The sequence below is a fragment of the Taudactylus pleione genome, unplaced genomic scaffold (assembly GCF_031769625.1).
Source record: "Taudactylus pleione unplaced genomic scaffold, aTauple2 ptg000116l, whole genome shotgun sequence".
Lineage (NCBI taxonomy): Eukaryota > Metazoa > Chordata > Amphibia > Anura > Myobatrachidae > Taudactylus > Taudactylus pleione.
Window position 1 is genome coordinate 12,390,798 of NW_028284518.1, and position 22,702 is coordinate 12,413,499.

The 22,702-nt window shown below is 44.1% G+C and overlaps 1 long non-coding RNA gene across 1 annotated transcript in view; it reads left to right on the plus strand.

Moving 5' to 3' along the window:
* LOC148524771 (uncharacterized) overlaps positions 1–21,711 on the plus strand; it is a 39,910-nt gene extending 18,199 nt beyond the window's left edge. Inside the window, exons 2-4 of the long non-coding RNA XR_015878340.1 lie at positions 20,953–21,059; positions 21,172–21,332; positions 21,502–21,711. This is a non-coding gene — a long non-coding RNA (uncharacterized LOC148524771). The remainder of the gene's footprint in view (positions 1–20,952; positions 21,060–21,171; positions 21,333–21,501) is intronic.
* The last annotated feature ends 991 nt before the right edge of the window (positions 21,712–22,702 follow it).

A 22,702-nucleotide genomic window follows, 5' to 3' on the forward strand; every position in this document is an offset into this window, starting at 1 on the left:
GGCTGCCGGTCATGGAGCTGAGTGCAGACTTGGATGCGGGCCCAGGAGGAGGAAAATGTGTTTTGACTTGGGGGAAGAAAGGAAGAGTGACGGTGGGAAGAGCTACTACTGGACTGCTGCTGCCGCTGTATGATTCCTGAGTGTCTACAGCAGCACAGCAGTTTAAGAAGTAGGTGTTGCAGACCCATTTTTTACTGTCCTTGAATCTTAGTGGCCTCCCTGACCCTCGGGGCCCGGTACTGGTGTCCCCTTTGTCCACCTATGTCGCCAGGCCTGGGTGCTGGCACCTTACTGTTTATTATTATTATTATTTATTAACAGTTACTTATATAGCGCCAGAATATTCCGTTGTGCTTTCCATATGAGAAAAAACAGTACTAAAACAAGACTATTGTAGGTAATAATAACAGACAGACAAAGAGGTACGAGGGCCCTACTTGCAAGTTTACAATCTAACAGGACTAAATATAGAGTTTGCCCTCTCCTTACAAACATTTCATTCTTTATAATGTTGATTTCTGTGTTCAAGCAAGCTAAGGGTAATCATGTGCTAGAGTAGATTGTATCTTACATTACAGTTATCATTGCTGCACTTCTAATTTAGGTTTAGCAATTATAATTGCGGACACACAGCATTGGAATTATTATTACATTTACAACTAGGGCACTTATCTGTTTTTCAGTTTGTATGTCATCTCCATGTTTGTATTTGAGATTCTCCAGTTACCTCCAATAGAGCCAGTGAAGAGATTTACAGCAAAGTTGGCCAGACAGGGAGCAGCGGGAAAGGAAGCTAAGCCTTGACACTGAATTCTGGATGGATTGAAGAGAGGAAACGCAGGAGAGAGGAAGGCCATCAAGGAAGAAGTTGCCGTAACCCAAATGGGAGATAATGAGCAAATAGATCAGGTTTTTGGTACTTCCTGCATGAGAAAGGTATGGATTTTGGCTATGTTGTGAAGGCCGAGGAGGTGGGTGGTGGGGTAGGGCAGAGAGTTGATGGTATGTAAGAGACCGCAGGGTTATTGGGTAGGGTTGAGATTTGGAGTATGTTTGTTTGCAGATAGGATAAATTTGGAGGTATAGGTTGAGTCTCCCATATCCAAATATTCCGAAATACGGAATTATTTTGGCATGACTGAGATAATGAAACCTTTGATTTTCGATGGTTTAATGTACACAAACTTTCTCTAAGGCACAAATTATTAAAAATATTGTATAAAATTACCTTCAGGCTGTGTATACGGTATATATGAAACATAACTGAATTTCATTTCTGTACAGAAACTTTGCTTGAGCCACAAAATTATTGAAAATATTGTATAAAATGACCTGCAGGCTGTGTGTATAAGGTGTATATAACACATAAATGCATTCTGTGTGTATATTTGGACCCAATTCCCAAGATATCTTATTATGATATGCAAATATTCCAAAATACCCCTGGTCCCAATCATTTTTGGATATGGGAGATTCAACCTGTAGTCATCATCAAAGCAGGATTTCCTCCATTGCTCAGCAGAATGGGAACACTTTAGAAAGTAACGAGAAATGCCAGGATTGGGATTTGGAATGCTAGACAATGTGGCTCTGTATGAAGGTTATTGTAGAGTATGATTTTGTGAAGAGAGGTAGCAGTATTCGTGCTGGACAGGGAAGAGATGGGAACAAGAAGAGGTACAGTATAGGATGAGGAAAAGGCCATTAAGGTATTGCTGGGTGCGTATGGTTTAAGTGGAAAGGTGGAAGCAGAAGGCAAGGAGAGGAAACTGTGGTCAGGTAACTCGAAGGTAGAGTTTGAGAAGTTTAAGATGTCATAAAGTTGGGAAAACACAAGAGGGTATATTTACTAAAGGTCAATTTTAATCGGTTTTGATAGATTTAAATTCAATAAAAATCGATGACGTATTTCTGAGGCTAAATCATACATTTACTAAACCTTAAAAAAACAAGTAAAAAATTGTCTGTTTGTAAATGTGTAATTTAGACCCAGAAACAAAACATCAATGTTGATCGATTTTGATAAATTTTCATCAATGCTTCATTGATTTTAAATCAAGTAAAATTGCCTCCTAGTAAATATATCCCAAAGTTTTGAGAGTGGTCCCCATGATAGAAGTTTAGAGGCAGCAGTGACATTGGGGTTGTAAGTGGGGATGTTGAAATCTCAGAGAATGAGAGTGGGTAGGTTAGTGGAAAGGAAATAGGAAAGTCAGACTGAGAAGTTGTCAAGAAATTGGGCAATAGGGCCAGACGGCAATGGAAAGAAAGAATAATAATCATTCCGTGTAAAGAACTGCATAATGTGCTGGAGATATATAAATAAAGCTTAATAACAGTACTTGTCAATTAGGAAGTAGGGGGACGTGGAGAACATGGAATTGCTACTGTTTGTTCTTTTGGAAAAACTGGTATACATGTAATGACTAATACTACTGTCATCTCATATCTTATAAAATTTAGCATATAGGGCAGAATTCAATCAGACACACTAATTAGCAGGGGGCTAATACTTAAAATAATGTATACCAATATATTTAGTGCACAAATTAAGTTTATAAAGCTGCAAACACACCTGTGAACCTGTGTAAGTTCACAAAAAAAACTACAAAGCCAATCACTAGAAAATGAATGGGTTTTGCGATCAATTGATGCATATAAAAATTATATAATAGTGCTATTCAATACTATTACCAAATATGGTAGAACCAAATAAGATCAAGACTCCAGAATAGTTTTAAATATATTTATATTAAATAATATAATTAATAAAAAACATGCTAAATAATCTAAAGTTTTATTCTGCGGCTCCCACCATTGACTACAATGGAGGAGCTGTTAATTGGCTGAGAGAGGTGTGGGCTCACCTCTCAGCCAATGAAAGCTCAGATACGGCTCTATAAAGGCAGAAGCCGCATCTGAGCATTTCATTCGGGAGATATCAACCACCCTGGTTGGTATCTGTTGCGTGGATCGTGATTTCCATTTTTTTGTTTTAAGAAGACCTTGGATGCCTACTTTGGACAAGGGGACCACTCCTGGTAATATAGGTGAATATGTGTATGTTTGTAATAAAACTGTACTTTCACGGTATGTGTGTTTTTTTAAGACATTTCTTTGCAAGTGAACTACAGGTACCAGCAGGCCCTTAATGTCCCGTATGATGGTACTTGTTGTTCTCCAAGTACTAGTATGGGGGGGGGCTTGCTGGGACTTGCAGTTCAATTGTAAAGACAATGTTGATACTTCTATTTTGTGCACACCACATACACTATCAACCCGTTACCCACCGCCCAAGGGTGGCGGGGATAGCCCCGGGCTATCAGCCTAGGCCTGGGGTGCCCTGGAGAGGGGGACTCCTTTATTGGGGGTCCCCAACTCCCCAGGGATCCCTGGCCTGGGCTGACAAGTGGTCCGGTGCTGGTTTAAATGATAGGGGGACCCCCTACACAATTTTTTTACTCCTATAATTAAAACCAGGACTGGTCCTGCAGTCTGGTGCTGGTACCTAAATTACGGTGGAACCCTTCTCGTTTTGTTCCCTGTAATATTAGGTACCAGGACTGGCTGGCAAGTCTGGGGCTGGTTAAGCTTTAGGGGGAAGACCCTATGTTATTAATTTATTTTTTATAACATTTAACCCATTTTTTACAGGTCTAACACACAAGCAGCCAGCACATATCTCACTGATATGTGCAGGCTGCTAGCTCGGGAGAGATTTGCAGAGAGAAAACACTGCAATCTCGGGTTAGTAATCTCATCTTCACTTGCAACTCAGGGAAGATATCTCGATCTGCTTCACTATCGGCCGACTCACTTTTAGCTAAACTTTCTTAGTAAATTTGTGAGATGAAAAATGGTAAAATCACCCGAGATTCGGCGATGCAAATTGAGATAACAAAAAATAAACTCGACCATTGTCGATTCTTAGTAAATTTACCTCTTAGAATCTAATTGGTTGCTATGGGCAACGTCTCCAATTTTAAAAACTCTCACTTTTTATAAAGTGTCATTTCTGATTTGAAATCTATGGCTGTTTTCACTAAGAAAATATGTACAAAACATATGTATCTGACTGTCAATGTGACATACTCGGTGATGACTGCAATCATACTCTGAATGAACAGGGAAGTTAGAAAGAAAAAAAAATAGTAAAAAAACCCAAACCTTATTTTGAAGCCATCTTCACGCTGAGGGCTCTATCCAATTAGCCCACGAGATCATCCATGGAATAACCAGCAGTTATGGCAGCCTGAACTCACACAAAAGTGCTCGCAGCTCCATAGGGCTTCAAGCAAAATTGTGCAAATTTGGGCTCGGAGCCGGCCGCGAGGGGTGCGAGATGAGGTGCTGTTGCTGGTGTATTAACACCAATAGGCAAACTAATTTGAATAGCAGGCAAGGGAGAATGGAAGCGGCTTGATAAAGTGATTTGCGCGTAATCACATCATAGTGACCCCACCCGCGTTTTTCCAAAACGGGAATCACAGCTTTGTATTGCGGGGATGGGGTCACAATGACGCAACTGTAGCACCACGCCCCCATACCACCAGCCTAGTGACTTGACTAGCTAAAATTATGAAGAATAATACGGCATTAAATTAAGTACAATATACATTAATATGTATGCACAGATTTTAGTGTTTGGTTATTATGAATTTTCTAAAAATAACTGTTTGCAGTGTTCTACTTTTTGCTGTTACAATAAACACCTCCCATGTCAGGGGAGCATCTAATATTTCTGTAGTATTGCTCATGCAGCCTCAATAGCTTCTTACTATTCACTATGCTGTGCTGCAATACGATATATTACTTCATTATACATTATAATTAGTAGATAGTACTTTCTAAAACTAAAAGTCTGTTCCTTCTGTGTCATCAAGAGAAATCTAAGTGGTGGGTTTGGCATTTATACAGGCACAGCAGAAAAGTACATTAGGTAATAGTAAAACAATACATAGTAGTTAACTGTCCATAATTTTCCTAGGTCTGAGATTTGTCCCTGGAAATGTTCTCATTCTTCATTATGGATTAAATGCACAATAAAAAGAACCTGTTTGTATTAGGTATCATGTTTGTAAACATATATATGAATGCTACATAACAAAAATATATACAGCATTGTCAAGGAATATTCATGTTAAGTCATGCTTGCCTACTTTTTAATCCTTCTCTTTGGGAGAAGCCTGGATTGGGCCACCGGGACAGCAGGAAAGTTCCCGCTGAGCCGATCCCATGTTCCCCTCTGCCAGGCTGGCTTACATTGCCTGCTGGGCCGGCTCACAGTAAACTGCCTGCTGACCTGGCTTCCGCGATTTGCATTCCGCTGTGGAACGCAACCCGGAAGCTGTCATCTGCTCCGGCTAACGGACACTTCCAGGTGCAGTTAGCCAGGAAAGATGGACCACCTAGAAGCCTCTCACAGGACCGGCCCTATATTACAGAGGAGGATGCAGTCTCAGCCAGACGTGACACAGACGCAGCCCACTGCTGACACTGATTCCTCCCTCACTTTGCCTCTGATAGCCTGCCGCTGTTCAGAGGAGAGAGGAGAGCTATAGCATCAACACCTGCAGGATGCTGAATGAGCTTGGCTCCAGGGGCTGTGAGCAGACTACATGATCTCCATAGGGCAGTACCACTGCAAGACCTTGGCTGACATTTTTGTTTGGTGTGTGGCAAGTATCCAGACGCACCATTTTAAGAGTGGGACTGCCTAGATAGTCCCAAGCTTTTTCTTTTTCTGATTTACCTTAGTTTTTTGAACTTCTTAGTTTAGCAGTATTAAGGCGCCGAATACGACACATATACTGTGACTCCTTCTACCTCCGCCGATGCCGAGAGGCCAGTACTGCTATATGCCCTGGGGATTTTGACGGGCCTCAGCATGGGTCAGCTAGCGGCATCGCTGGGGTCTGGACTGCGATCGGATTCATGGAGATGGCAGGTAAGATGATTCCTCATTGGGGAATCGTGCATGAAGCAGTCCAGGCCTCCGGTGTAGGAGTCACATCGGAGCAGGGGCGTATCTACCCATTGGCCAGGGTGGCTCTCGCCAGGGGCGCCGACCAAAGGGGGAGCGCCGCCCAGCAGTGCCACCAGTAGCCAAGGGGTGGACAAGTCCCCCGGGCCCCACAAGTGTAGGGCAGACCGCAGCGATAGCGGTCTGCCCTACACAGTTTACAAACTGACAGCCGCCAGCTCTGTGTGTTTGTAATAGCAGCCAGCTAATGAGAGTCAGACAGACACTCAGCTGCTGCGTCGTCCGCAGAGGGAGCCGGCTGGAGTCACTCATGAGCTCCGTGTTCTGGCTCCCCCCGCAGCATGTGATAGGAGAGACGTCATACGTCATGACGTCTCTCCCATGCAGGAGAAGAGAGGGCCGGGACTCGGACAGTGGCGGTCGAGTCAGGAGCGGGGACCAGGTAAGTTGAATGTTTTTTTGTTCTTTGTGTGTGTGTGTAAGCCTGGCATGGGGGGGCACTGAAATAGGGGGTGTCCGCTACTGGGGGCAATTTAGGGGGGAGTGGCCACTACTGGGGCACTGTATAGGGGGGTCTACAACTGGGGCACTGTATAGGGGACTAATACTGGGGGCACTGTATAGGGGGGCTACTACTGGAGGCAATGTATAGGGGGGGACTACTACTGGGAACTATTACTGGGGGCACTGTATAGGGGGGACTACTACTGGGTACTATTACTGGGGGCATTGTATAGGGGGGACTACTACTGGGGGCAATGCAGCATAGGGGGATAACTACTGGGGACACTGTATAGGGGGGGCTACTACTGGGGGCACTGTATAGGGAAGACTACTACTGGGGGCAATGCAGCATAGGGGGGATTACTACTGGGGGCACTGTATAAGGGGGCGACTACTGGGGCCAATGCAGCATAGGCGGGATTTCTACTAGGGAATTACTACTGGGGGCACTGCATAAGGGGGGTAGGGGGGCGCCAGTACATTACATTGCCAGGGGCGCTTGGATCCCTAGATACACCCCTGCATCGGAGGCAGCTGCTGGTGAAAGTCTCTATTAATGTGTCCTCACTAAGGTGGGTGGGGCCATATCATCTGTTGCCGGGGATGGGTAGTAGATGCACTAGAGCGCACTAGGTAGCGTCTACTACTATGAAGCCAACGTACCCGTGCCATGAAAATCACAGCTTAGGGGAGATAGGCGCTCCCCCGGCCGCTTCTCCCCCAACCCAGACGCATCTTCCGGTTGCGGATTCCCAAGTCTAGCTTGCTACCTCTGACCACCTTGTGTGTGAGACGCTCACAGTCCACCTTGGGTGCGCTGCTGAAAGCTGTTGGTCTCAGAGGTTAGGTCTGTCTCCCTGTATACCTCTCCCTTGGGTCAGGTATATAGCAATCTATATCCTACCAATACCGCTGAGGGGGCTGGTCACTTGATTCAGAGTCCATTTGCATTTAGCATTTGATTATATTTATGCATTGTATGTGACTTTGATGCTAGCTGCTGTAGTTATACTGCCTTTTTTCAAAACTGTCAAATATATCTATCACTGTCAGATCTATTATCCCTCTGAAGATGTGTGGGGTTTTTCATTCAAAGTCACATTGCATTTATATTCTGTACCTTATACCTGTTACACATTGCTATGTCTAAAGGTAAAGGAGAGAAGGATGAGCTTCCTGTGCTAAAATCATGTAAATCCTGTTTTGCAGGCCTGTCTGAGCAGGATTTTGTGCAAGATGGGTTGTGTAGTGCCTGTTGTAAACAGCCACCTTTTCTATCCTGTACACCTGCACCAGCACAAGAACCACCCTGGGTGGCCTCTTGGTCTCAGGTGTTGTCGCATTTGGTGGACAGGGCCACAGCATCAAGTGCTCCTGCCACGATATTGCCTCCTGCTATGGGATACCCACAGCATTTGCATCCTTCTATGTATATGTCCCCCATGAATCCTGTTGGTTTGATTTTCTGCTCACTCTAGTCAGAGTATGCTACTGTCTATAGCCCCTCAGCAGGTGGTGCAGGCGAACAGACCAGTGGCAGTAAAGCAGGGGCATAAGAAAGGTTCTCTTCAGATGTTGGCTCAGGATTCTGATTCAACCTCCTCATCGCACTCTGATACTCAGAGTTCGGGGTCTTGCTCAGTGGAAGAAGACCATCAATCCTCTGTGGATGTCCTCTCTCTGGTGAAAGTAGTTAGATCTGTCCTCAGTATAGAGGAAGAGGAGGTGCCGCCGAAAATGAAGACTCCAGGCTTTAGGCGTCAGAAGGTGGCTAAAGATTTTTTTCCTCAGTCTGAACAACTGACGAATTTCATGTCTGAAGCATGGTGTACCCCAAATAAGCATTTCCATGTTACAAGGAATTTAACCTCTCGATACCCATTTGCACTTGGTGTGTGTAACAAATGGGAAGTTCCTCCATGTAACTAGATTGATCAAGAGCTCTACATTACCCATTCCTGCAGCATCTTCATTGAAAGAGGTTACAGATAGAAAACTTGATAACTATTTAAAGTCAGTGTTTTCATTATCTGGAGCTATTACCAGACCAGCTATGGCTGTAGCCTGGGTAGCCAAAGCTATAGAAGACTGGATGAAGGCTCTGGAGGATAGCATGCCAAATGCTACCAGAGAACAGCTGTCTAATCTCAGGCAAATGCAAGAAGCAGCTATGTAAATGGGGGAAGCGGTCATTGATGCAGGTATCTTGGCTTCTAGGGTATCAGCAACTTTGGTTGCAGCTCGAAGAACCCTTTGGCTAAAAACCTGGAAGGCAGACACAGGGTCCAAGAAGGCCCTTGGGTCTTTGCCTTTTGTTGGGAAGGTGCTGTTTGGACCAGAGCTGGATGACATAGTGTCTTCTCTGGCAACATCTAAATCTGTGGGGTTGCCATCTATGACTATCCCTAAGTATAGGCAGTCGTCAGCTTGGTCCTTTCATCTACAAGGTAGGGCAAAGGGACAGTCTTCCTCTAGACAGGATAATTCTTACAGGAAATCCTGTTCAACCAGATGCCCTGCTTACAAGCCGGACGATAAGCCCACTGACTGATGGGGTAGGCCTGCCCCTGGAGGGTCTCAGGGTGGGAGGCCGACTTCTACAGTTTTCTCATGCCTGGCATCAGACGACTATGGATGTCTGGGTTCGAGAGGTGGTTTCTCATGGTTATACCATCACGTTCCTGAGGCATCCTCCTCAGAGGTTTGTTGGTACAACCTTTCCGGTAGACCCGGTCAGATCTTTGGCCTTCAAGGAGGCTATTGGGGCCCTCCTGAGGTCGGGAGTTATAATTCCTGTTCCTGTGATAAAACAGGGAAGGGGTTATTATTTGTTTTTGATTCAGAAACCAAATGGGTCATATCCCTCTATCCTGCATCTAAAGTCTCTCTTCAGATTCATCCATGTGCCCAAATTCCGTATGGAAACCCTATGGTCAATTATGCTGGCAATAGAGCCTGGAGATTTCATGGTCTCCCTGGACATACAGGATGCTTATCTGCATGTTCCTATTGCATGATCTCACCAAGGATTTCTGAGAATGGTGGTAGGTCAGCAACATTACCAATTTCAGGCTTTACCCTTCGGGTTGGCCACAGCCCCTCGGGTATTTACCAAGATAATGGAAGTCATGATAGCTCATCTCAGGCGACATGGAGTCAGGATACTGCCATATTTGGACGACCTCCTGATATTGCCACAATCTCAGGAGATGTTACAATGTCATCTCCAGATGACCATTGTCTGCCTACAAGAGTACGGCTGGATAATCAAGTGGAAAAAGTATTCTCTTTCTCCAACTCAGCAAATGGTGCACTAGGGGCGCTACTGGACTCTCTGGGACAGAGGATTCTTCTACCAGAAGACAAGATTGCAGCATTACAATCTTGGGAGCATAATCTACTGTGCAAGCAGGAAATATTAGTTCACTTGGCAATGCAGGTGCTGGTGTCCACATTCAACATGGTGGCTTATGCCCAGTTTCACTCCAGTTCCCTGCAGCAATAGATTCTGTCTCGATGGGATGGTTGGTATCATCAGATAAAGTCTCAGATGATCCGCATCTCGACAGAGGTTCGGCTCTCCCTCGCGTGGTGGCTGCAGACGACTCATCTAGACAAGCGTTGCCCACTATGGGTCTCAGATTGGGTACTCCTCACCACGGATGCAAGTGGTGACAGGTCTTTACACCTTTCAGTCAATGTAGACGGATCAGGAAAGTCTCCTACAGATAAATGTTTTGGAGCTTTGTGCAGTGCACAGAGTGCTCATTCTGGTGCAGGACCTACTTCAGGGCAGGCTTGTCCAGATTCAGTTCGACAACACAACTGCGGTGACCTTAATCAATCATCAAGGAGGCACACAAAGTCCAGCAGCCATGAGAGAAGTGACAAACATTCTGCTGTGGGCAGAATGCCATCTTCCAGCAATCTCTGCAATATTCATCTCAGGAGTCCTCTACTGAGAAGTGGACTTCCTAAGTCAGAGAATGGGCTCTTCATTCGGACGTCTTTCAACTCCTGGTAGACAGGTGGGGGCTTAATAAATGTATACAACATTCGGCGTGAGTGTCTTGTGTTTATTTACTTTTTTTTTTTTTACTAATGTCCAGGCATGCTGTCATGCATGTCAAGTGTCATGTCAAGTGCCATCATGCTGGGGCATGCTTGTAAAGAAAATATTAACTCTTTCATTACCATCAATCACCGCCACCATGGGTGCAGGGAATAGCCCTGGGCTTTCAGCAAAGGGCTGGTTGTTATACATACCGGTATTGCTTCTTGGTATATGACACACCGCACAGGTCTGTATACCTGGTAATACAATCACTCAACCTTACTGTATACAAGATAGCCAATTACAGGAACATCGGGCAGCTAAGCACCCGAAGCTCTCTCAACAGGTGGACTGACATCTTATTAATGTATATGGGCCTCAAGTACAGTGGTCTTTTCTGGGTGTTATAACGGGTGGCAGTCGGGAAGCTGACGGACGTAATCCTGACCGTCAGCTTCCCGACTGTCTAATCTCGGCAAGTGTCTAATGACAGGCATCGAAATCCCAATGCCTGGCATTAGATATATACGCCGGGAGCCTGACGCCCGGCATCCCGATCGAAGGGACGCTGGCCGCCGAGCGCGGATTGCCACGGGGGGGAGGGTTAGGTTTAGGGCTCCCGGGGGGGACTTAGGGTTAGGCACCCCCCCGGGAGGTTAGGGTTAGGCTAGGGGAAGGGGGGGGGTTAGGGATAGGCACCCCAGGAGGGAGGTTAGGGTTAGGCACCCCCCCAGGGGACTTAGGTTTAGGCGGAGGGGAAGGGGGGGTTAGGTTTAGGCACTTAGAGGGGGGATTAGGGTTAGGCACCCCTAAGGGACGGTTAGGGGGTAGAATAGGTTAGCAAATACTTACCTTAAGACGATTGGGATCACTGCTGCCGGGATGCTGGTGTCGGGATTCGAACCGCCGGCCATGCGTCCGGTAGTTAATCATACAGATCGAGTTATAACACCACATTGATCTTTGCTATCAAATAAGCACCTGAATATTCTTTATCAATGTAGTTATTATTCTATGAGTAGCGATTGAAGAGACACAATTCTTCCCAACAAAGTTACTGAAATTGCTACAACTACTCCATTGGGAACTGTGGACATCATTTAACACATTTTGTTATATAAGAAATCGGATTTTGGAATATAAACCCATTCAGCAGCTCCTATATCATCCTTTTTAATTGGGACTGAGGCATTTAATCATTTAGACTTCTTTTTAGAAATTTTTTATATTAGCGCTAGAGGAGAAGTGGAAAAGATTTACTATGAATACAATGCCTTCCGCCACAAAGTGAGAGCATGCACCAAGGTGGTGATTCCTCCTCCTCCATGGCTGGCCCAGGCCCCCCTGTATTCTCACAGAAAATCCCAGGGACAGGTATTGAACACCCCTTCCCCACTCTCAACACAAGTGGTGGTGAGTTGTAGGCAGTGGAAGCAGTTTGGCACTTGATGTGCCTGTGCACTAGGTAAGGGCAAGCTTACAGTGTCAGAGTTGCTGAAAGGGACTTGGAGACACAAGACAAGGATCACAGGTGGTACAGATGGTGTTACAGGAGGAACATGACGAAAGACAGCCCTGTCTGCGAGATCTTACTAGCTAGGGAGGTGTGAACAGGTGGAGGGTGACCTAAAAAAAAGAGCAGGTCAGGTGCAGAGAGGTAAGTTGTCATTTAAGATTGGCTATTATCCTGTCCCCTCTTGAGCAGGACTTCTCTGGGGTAACCTTATTACACTCTGGGAATGAAGAGCCCATTAGACAAGCATGTGTGTGGAAATATCTGTTCCTCTTTCTGTTTTAAGATCAGCAAATGGAAATAGGGATTGTGATTGCTACATTGTGGGACTCATCTAACCAATTACTGCAGTGTGTATAATGACAGTCAAAATATAGATGTCACTGAAGTATTCTGTAAGAAGTGTTATAATTCACTGTATGTACCTAAAGTGTGGAAGAGGGGAGTCTTATGATAGTAATACATGCATGTGCTTGTCTCTTAAAGGAGATTCTGACAGAAGCAGGAGATTCTTCGCCATACGCATGCCTCACAATAGCACTGAGCCATACGCATGCCATGATTCTGCCGCATGCCAAGCAGGAGATTCTTCGCCATACGCATGCCTCACAATAGCACTGAGCCATACGCCATACGCATGCCTCACATTAGCACTGAGCCATACCCCATACGCATGCCATACGCATGCCCTCACTGAGCTAAGCTCAGTGAGGGCATGCAGACTGAATTGTGGGCTATGCAGAGTTGTGAGAATGCGTGATTACACATGTATTCAGACAGATCTTTTCCACCATGGATGGGGCTGGTGCAAGTGTGCAGTACTTATGGTGACAGCTATGAAACCAAGCATACAGATAGGGGTGGTCTGACTGCAGAGCTCTATGCAATTCTGCATATGGGCAAATATATACATTTAGTTCCGTTTACACAATGCGTGAGCAATTATGGACAACTTACGTCCAAGTCTGCACCTGCCCCTAAAGGTGAGTACACATGGTAAGATGTAGGTAACGATCCAATCTCGTTAACGATCTCCCTTGAACTCTCCCCGGCAGCTCCAGGACACGATGTGCAGCAAAAGCTGCTCGATGTACACTAGATCTATTGTGCACGATCTAATGATTTGCATATCATTAGATCGTGAATGATAGCAGACAGATGCTTGCACAGATCCGTGATGCATGCATCTGTGTGTAAAAAAAAAAATCAGACACAGATGCATTAGACGGATCAGTGAGATCCGTCTGTGCTTCTGTGTTAAAAAAAAATGCGAAACAGTCTAAATTTTTTTTTTAAAAAGCCGTACCCCCCCAGCCCTTATTCTTATTGCAATTTATCTGCTTTAGAGTTTATGTGGGATTGGCATTTTGTGTACTGTTTTATGATGATCATTTATTTGTGGAATTACTACCACATTTTTTATTTTACTTCTCCCCTCATCTGAAGGGGTAATCTATGTGTTATTGATTGATTTATTAAATAAGTATTGATTTTACTATACTTATTGTTTTACTTCTTTATCAATTTTACCTCATTCATTCTCCAATCTTTTTAAACGTACAAACACTTTATACTTATATTTATACTCAGCGCTTTGGTGGAATTTCTTTATCCTTGTATATATTTATATTTATTGGTCCATATCTGGTGGTAGGACCCTAACTTATTTTCTATAAGCTGCAGAATTTTGCGCCCACAGTGTCACACCATTTTCTTCTTTAAATCGTGAAAGACAGGTCCGTGATCTTTCTGCATGTTGAAGAGATCACCAACCACAATCAAAGACCAGCAGGAGTGCGCATCGCATCGTACCTACACACAGCACATTTTTAAACGATATGTCAATCCAAACGGTCGAAAACGGCAATATCGTTTAAAAAATCATACCATGTGTGGGGGCCTTAAGTGACAATCCAAGGTACACTGCAATGTAATGGCCAGTTTGATCGGTTTTAACTAGAATTGCTTATAAACACAACATGTGTGTGCAGTGAACCCAAAGCAATTGCTCAGTTTGATCATAACCTACTCAGAATTGTAATTGGGCAGAGAACTCAAGGCCCGATTTAGACCCGCCCGCTAAGATGTGTTCGCACGCAACCAGCCGATGTTTGCATTCTGCGCATACGTACGCATCGTAGTGCGCGTACGCGAACCAGTGCAAGCAATTGGGAAGCGTTCGCTCGCTGCGCATAGACAGCCCGGCAGATTGAGTGACAGGAGAAGCCGTTTGTAGGTGGTGGCAGGAACTATCCGCTGGAAATGGGGGAGTCGAGGTGCGAAAGTAGGTGTGCCTGAGCGTCTTAACGCCGTTCCAGAGGCATGCATAATTAAGAGGCAGAGTCATAGTACACGTCACAAGGTTGAAATTCACACTGAATCACTCGCGTGCTTGCGGTAGGGTATGGTCAGCCACAAGCAATGCGAGCGCTTACGATGGTACTCGATGTTACCAATGGTTGCATACACTTCCTGGAGATGATGTGTGCAAGTGGGTGTCTTAAGACAGGCTAGTGGGCGTCTGCATACACAGAGTGATCGTATGCTAAGACATAGTGGGCATGCTAATGCCTGTGCGAATGCATACCTTTGCCAGATTTGCATACGCTGGGTGCGTGCGAACGCATCTTGCAAGCGGGTCTGAATCGAGCCCTCAGCCCTGTCTGCTGATGGCAGAATAGTCTTGTGTGAGCATGATGTAGTCATTGGCTGACAGGAAACATGCCTATCAAACGAGCAATGACCAATAGTCAAATTGCAACATACTGCCTGCTTGCAGGTCTTACCGTGCATTAAAGTGTCACTGTCTTGTCACTTCATTATCCCCTTATCTGCATAGCCCTCCTTTTATTCATTATTTTCTGCAATAGGTTGATGGCATGAGCTAGTGTCTGAGGACGGTATGATATTATTAGGGGACATGTACATCCAGTGAAACAAACAATGAGAGCAGACAAAGGGGAAGCAGACACAACCCAAGTTTGCACATCAATTTTATGGGTGTAAAACACCAACAATCTGTTTCAAGACAAAAAAAAAGACAATTTCATGTAATGGAGTGTTTGTGAAAGTGTAAACAGAAGGCAACACTGTAAACCTGTTCTTAGTGCACAAATAAAAAGATGTATAGTTCATCACAAACTGCCTATTTACTGTGCTAGCTGTTCATTCCATAATTTTTTTTTGTATATCTTTAATTGTCTGTATTCTCCATCTCCTTAGCCATGGCCATTGTGTGCAAAGGAGAGGGAGGAGAACGACTCAGAAACCATACAATAGTTCAAAGGAAACATAACCACTGATGCTTTGGAGAAAGATATAAAGGTGTATCTCTTAACATGCCCTTGTTTTTAACATATACACTTAACAAACTGGATACATTCTAATTTAATGTTTTGAAGACATCAGTGTGTTTTTAATTTGAGCTAATTATTTGGGGCATAGCCATCTAAGCGCCTAAAGATATATCTGACCATCGGCAAGTGTCTGAGGGCAATCAGCCAATCGCCCGTACACATGCAGCGGCAGCCACAAGGATGGGGTCACGGGGTAACCCTCGGCCAGCAGGACCTGCATCTGCCTGGAAGATTATGGTCGTTCAGTGTATATGAATGACCATCATCTACAGATATATCGGCTGATCACTCGATCTGCAGATATATCTTTGCAGTGTATACCCACCTTAAGACCCATAAATTCAAAATGCTTACTTGAAAAGGACAGCAGCACTGTGGCACAGTGGTTGTCATTGCTGCCTCACAACACTGGGATTATGAGTTATAGTACTGTCCAGGGTCCTATCTGCTTGGCGTTTGCATGTTCTTCCCATGCCCATACCTCCCAACATGACCCTCTCCAGGAGGGACACCATGCTCTGGTCCAGGACTTCCATGGTAAGAGGTGGGGCTGCAGCGCAGTTCAAAAGTCAAATAGGGGAGTCACACCAATTGTCATTCCAAACATCACTGGCTGGGACTCACTGGCAGTTGGTGTGATTCACCTATTTTAATGTTGGACTGTACTGTAGCCTCATCTCTGGAGCTGCCACCAATCATAAATTACCTTCAGCCCTCAGGTAGCCCGCTGTCCCACCACCGCACACATTATTATAAATATATTAAATGAGCGTATGTATGCATGTGTATATCTCTCTCTCTATATATATATATATATATATATATATACACACTGTATACATACACATACTGTCTGTATGTATATGTGTGTGTATGTATATATATATATATATATATATACTATAAATGTATGTGTATGTATAGAAATATATATACTGTATATACACACATAGATTTATACTGTGTATGTAAATATATATATATATATATAATATATACATACACACAAACTGTCTATCTATATATGTGTGTAAATATACTGTATACACACGCATATACTGTCTGAATGTGTGTATGTGTGTGTGTATATATATATATATATATATATATATTATATATATAAACAATAGACCGCACACTTGGTCCAAACAGTATCCATCCATGGGGCGCTCCAATATAGACTGTAAGTCCTTTATGTATAAATGCAAGAAAAAGGCAATCACCAACACCAACGTTTATTTCACAAAGAAGCCACACTGTACATTGTCATGTCGACGTTTCGGTTCCTGGAGACCTTTTTCAAGACACTTTGATCTGATTTTTGAGGTGGTGGATTTTGTACTTTTATATGTGTGTGATGTCATATATCTATATATACATATATACCGTGTGTCTCTGGGCCCAGTAGCAACCGCACTCCTGACTCCCTTCACCAGTGACCCATGGTGAGTACGCCCCTGCATCTTGACGCAGTCAAGCTCAGGCCCCATCCCCTTCACCCAGATTTTTATAAGGGTAGTGGGAATGCGGGGGATTCAGCCTACTTTGCTGGTTAGAGCTCCCACCTTAATTTGGGAGGCTCCCGCAGAATTCGGGAGGATAGGCAACTCTAGCTCAGGTGATATGTCAGACGGCATAATTATGCCATGTGGCAGCCAGTGGAATTTACTGTGGTTAACTTTCATTGTTGGCACCAAAATGAAATATGAAACAATCTAATTTTCCTGAACCAGACCATGTATGATGTATGAACTCACACGTGTGGTCATCTGTCATCCAACATAATTTACAACTGCATCTGATAATGACCCTAAAAATTTCAATAGGATCACTATCTATCATCAAGGTTGTTCTTTGGGCCAATTGCCTAATATTGGCTTGTGAACTTGTGTGTAGCATGATAGAGTAAAATCAGGGCCTGATTGACAGCCATATGGGTTGAAAATGATCAAGGGCCTATTTGGAGAAGCAGAGGAGGTGTGGGTGTGGCCAGTGTCATGTGGGCGTGTACACCCCTACACTATCAGCCACAATGTCTCCCTAAATATATAAAAGTATAAAAATGGCATCTTTTTGTGAGGCAAACAGAAATACAATTTAAATATTATGATTTATGGGCGATTGTGTGGCCAGATGGCGGCTGGTCATTATCATGCTGTCATGATGATGGGCCTATTTTTATGTGGAGGCCTGGAGCTGTAGTCCTATCTACCCAGTAGCTAATCTGGCTCTGGGTAAAATTCCCATTATAGTATGACTAAACTAATTTGTCTAAATTAAATGACATAATATTATATAATGATTACTAAAAAGCTACTAACACTACTTAATAAATTTTGAATGTAAGCTGGATAATACTGGAACCTCAATGATGTTTTTATTATTACTTTCTCTGCCAAGGACCTATGGCAATTGTACCTCAGGTTTCGCAAGGGATAATTTACTTGTTAATTACCCTATCCAAGCAAATTTTATATTGGATTGTTTTCTGAGCCTGGGCTACTTTGTTGGTACTATACTCTAGTAAATATATTTTTCATTAATGAATATAATTTATGTGAAAACAAATAAAAAAAATGCACTGTTTATCTGACCTACTTTGTTCTATCTAACATACATAGGGGGAATTTACTTAGCCGCGGTTTGGTGAAAAACTTTTCGCAGGTGTAAACTTTTCCCACAAAATTGCGATCATGCAATCCTATTGCCGTAGTTTTCATAGCATGTGCGAAAACTCCATAGACAAAAAACAGCAAACTGTTTTAACTCATCAGAGCAGGTGATAAAATGTGCAAAATCCCTATTTTTGGTTAAAAATGTGGGGACGGGGCCTGATTCAGGTTTGGAAATAGAGGACCTGATTCAGACCTGCTCGAAAGTGCATAGCGCTCGCAAGCAGGTCGATGGCCGGGCAGTGCGCACGCGCGGCATGTGCACTGCACGTGCGCGAGCCCCGGAGCGAGCAAGAAATCACTCGCTCCGGCGCTAGCATCCAAAAGGTTTGGTAGGCGGGTCCGGGGGGGGTAGCTGGCCAAACGGAGGCGTTCCCGAAAGGCGGCCCCACTGACATCATGAGTGATGTCAGTGGTGAGCTTCCGGCTTTATTAGAGCCGGAAGCTCACTGGGGCTTGCTGCAGATGAGACCCTACCACAAGGGTCTCGTCACAGGCCCCGATGGTCACAATGGTCTCGACCATCACGACCATCACCTGGCTGCTCGCTAAAGCTGTGGGTGGTCGGACACCAAAAAAAAAAAAAACGCCCTTCAGACCAGCGAGCGGGTCTGAATCAGGGCCAGAGTGAGATATCTCACTCAACTGTTCATCTTGGTGAAACCATGCTGCACTGCAGGTGAGGCAGATTTAAAATGTGCAAAGAGATTTAGATTTGGGAAGGAGGTGTCCAAACTGACATCTAAATTGCAGTGAAAAAATAAAAATGTGCAGTCTTTGTGGGCTACATTCAAAAGCAGCCAGTATTTACCCTGCATGCAAAAAAAAAAATGTAAGTATTTGCACCCCTTGCATTGCAATATGGTTTGTCCTGGTTCACAGTTAAGAGCTATTTATCACTCTGGGCCTGATTCAGACCCGGTCACAAGCGCTGAGCGCTCGCAACCCGGTCGATGGTGGCCCACAGCGCATGCGCACGACGGAGCCGGCTCCGTCGTGCGCATGCGCGAGACCCGGATAGCGATGGGCAATCCGTCGCTCCGGGTCCCGCAACAAAAGGGGCGTGCTGTCGATGTTGAGTGACAGCACTCCCCCTTTGATGGGCGGGCTGGCAGCCCAGACGGAGGCGTTCCCATGAGAACGCCTACCGTCTGGGGGAGGCCCCACTGACATCACAAGTGATGTCAGTGGGAGAGCTTTCGGCTCTGTTTGAGCCGAAAGCTCTCTGGGGCTTGCGGCCACGAGACCCTACCACAAGGGTCTCATCGCAAGCCCGATAGTCGCGATGGTCTTGACCATCGCGACCATCATCCTGGCCGCTCGTATTAGCTGTGGGTGGCAACCCACAGCATTGCGAGCTGCCAGGAGGCCGCTCCATAAAAAAAAAATAAGACTCCCTGATTCAGAGCGAGCGCTCTTTCAGAGCGTCCGGCTCTGAATCAGGGCCTCTATTCCCAAAGCTGAATCAGGCCCTTGGGTTAGAACCCTTTGGGGGTTTGGGGCACCTCTTTTGTAATAGGATAGGGCAAAAAACAGGAGCACAGATAGGCAAAAGACCTGAAAATATCACTTAAAAAAACGCAAATTGTGCAAGTTTTCGCTTTTCGCGTCTAATTGAATTCCCCCCATAGAGTTGCCATATGTGTGAGCTTTATTCCAACTTTTACAGACATAAAAAAAAAGTTTTATATACATATTTCAGTTTATAAATAAGTCAGTTTGCATTCTTTCCCAGTTTCTTGATGCTAATAATGTTTTTCTTTTCAAATTTACCACTTTCTATTTTAAATGAACCTTTGCCTGGTAAAGCATTATAGACATGCCTTTCCTATTTCCCGGTGTGCAAACATGTGTTTTGATGCTAAGGTTTCTGTAGAAGAGACAATCTGGGTTTTACTAGACCCAGATGACATCTGTTATGCGGAAACACTGTGTAGCCATTATCACGTATCTGGTACGTCCTGTCTGACACCAATGGCGCAATTTCTATGATACTGCTATGTAAGCCAATGGTAAAAGCAATATAAACCAACTGCTTCATCCACCTTAGCTTATGGGACTAAGGGCCTGATTCAGAGCCGGACGCAATTAGCGCTCGCTCATCCAGAAAAAAGGGGTGGCTATTCAAATGAACCGTTCGCTGTTTGCGGTCTGTTCACGCCTCTAGGTCTGAACGAGCGTACAAAACTTGCGGTCGTCTTTTGGGAAACTACGCCCCCTGGCCGCTCGCATCCTACGTCATGTCCGCTATTTATTTGATTAATCGAGTACATCGAACAGGGTATGAACTGCTCGCTATTCTTGTGGTTGGTTTTTTGCTACCACAATTTTGCGAGCAGTTCTGGCTTAAAAAAAACCCAGTGACGTGGTCAATGACGCTGCTGTTTTAATTATGCACACCCATAAAACGCCCGTTTTGACCTTTAAGCACGCCTGCGATCGGATCTCCACTCCCTGTTTTCAAGCACCTTCCCCTGTTACCACCCACATACGCCTCATTCTGTCACTCAAATTAGCAGGCATTCGCTATTTTGCGAGCACATGAATTTCGGCCGCACTGACTGGTTCGCGCATGCGTATAACGATCCGTACGCATGCGCAGTTGGACAAACATCGCTCGGAGCGAACGAGCTGCCGCTTACGAGTGGCTCTGAATCAGGCCCTAAGGTGCCTATTTATCATGTTTCCACATGATATAACTATCTTCGCAATTTACAGAAGGCTGAATGCAGGTTACCGCAGTCCTTATAAATCCCAAATGTTGACTGCGTTCTACACCATTTTGTCAGATGTCTGCCACTGAAGAATAGGTGGTGCCCAGAGTTTTATAACCTATCCAGACAGATAAACACCAACTGATGTTCCCACAGGTCTGCAGAACAGTTACGTAGGGGTAACATCACTGTGATGATGACAGACAAATCTGTGAGATTTTCATTGGTCAAGGCTGAACCAAACCAACCCTGATTATTTAAAGGTAAACTAAACACCTAAATTGAAATTTGTATTTACAAAGCATGCAAGTAAATTAAACTGTTCAGTTCTATTGAGACTTTCTTTTACATCTTTCCTAAAATGGTACATAAAAGAATGCCCTGCCATTCCATCGCAATTAGATAAACTACATCCCAGAGTATCTAGAGGGCGAGTGAATGGGAGAAGATATAACACACGTGACAAAGGACAACATGCTAGTAATGCTTGCTTACCCACGTTCACAGTGACAGCTTCGTATCACAGGAAACCAATTGTAAGTGTAAATATTTTTATCATTTCTTTTTGTTACAGTGATTTTCATCCCATAGGAAATGGGAAAAGTTTTTTTTTAAAACATACGTTAAGTAAAACATTGTCTTTGCTTGAAACAGAAAACAATTTTAACAGTAAAAAATTTAACGAATGGGCCATGTTTTACCCAGGCACCGGTGGGAATAGGAGACATGTTCCACCACAGTAGTCAAGGGCCACTTATGATAATTTCCCTCACGCCTGTGAAATGAACACAACTCATGAAGATTTTTGTAAACAGCGATCAGAAAACATCTGTGTGAATGAGTCCTTACAGTCCACTTCACCCTCTGCTGCTCTGAATAGAACACAAACGGATCCAGCAGGGAGGCTCCGCATCTGAAAAACTGCATTCATTAATGATTAAATGTATTTTGAAACAAGATATATGGTTTCCCTGATTTTGAGAGCATCATTTTACACGAACATACTAGTTATGTTATATGTAATGTGTTCATTTTGAACTTTACATGTAAATAGGAATTTAATTATGTTAAATCTCCAACATGTATTTTATTTAGATGGGATAATAAAATACATTGCAATAGTTTTGTATGATGCACAATAGAGCACTGTCCAGAGGTTGTCTGCTACTAAAGTACCATCTAATCAGGCACAGGATCCAGGGGGCTGAATTGGTGAATAGTGATACGTGTGCACCTCATGCGGGAGGTCTTCTATCCTCTACAGCTTCCTTCAGCAGGAACAAAAGTCTGACAGCACAAAGGGCACACTTCCATTTCTTTATAATCTGCAAGAAAAAAAAAACTCTTGTAAAAGGAGACATGATCTAATGACCTACAAACAAAAGAAAAAAACACCTTTTTTGTTTTAAAGAAAAATACAGAACAAAACAAACAAACAAAAAAAGGACATATTGTTTCAACAATGGAACTTTGGCTACAGCCCCTCAGGTTGGAATGTAAGCATTTTAATTGTATGCATTAGAGTCACATAATAAATGTGACTTGTTCATGTTCCGCAGACGTCCGTTATTTCACCAAAAATATGTTGGTGCTCTTCAGAAATCATTTATTTCATGTAGCCTCCATCATGTAAAAATTATTTACAAATTAACAAAATACAACAATAATAAGAGATATGGTAAGAACTTACCTTTGTTATCTCTATTTCTACGAAGTCCATAGGGTTCCACAGGGTACCTTAGGGTATAGATGGATGCGGCAGTCATCCAGGCACCTCAGAGTTAAATTTTGCCGCTCCCAGGATGCACTGGGGTCGCTCTGCTATACCCCACCCCCGAGCCAAGGCACCTTCAGTTACGTAACAAGCCATAGGCCGGAGGAGGAGAACAAAGAGAAAGAAGAAAGT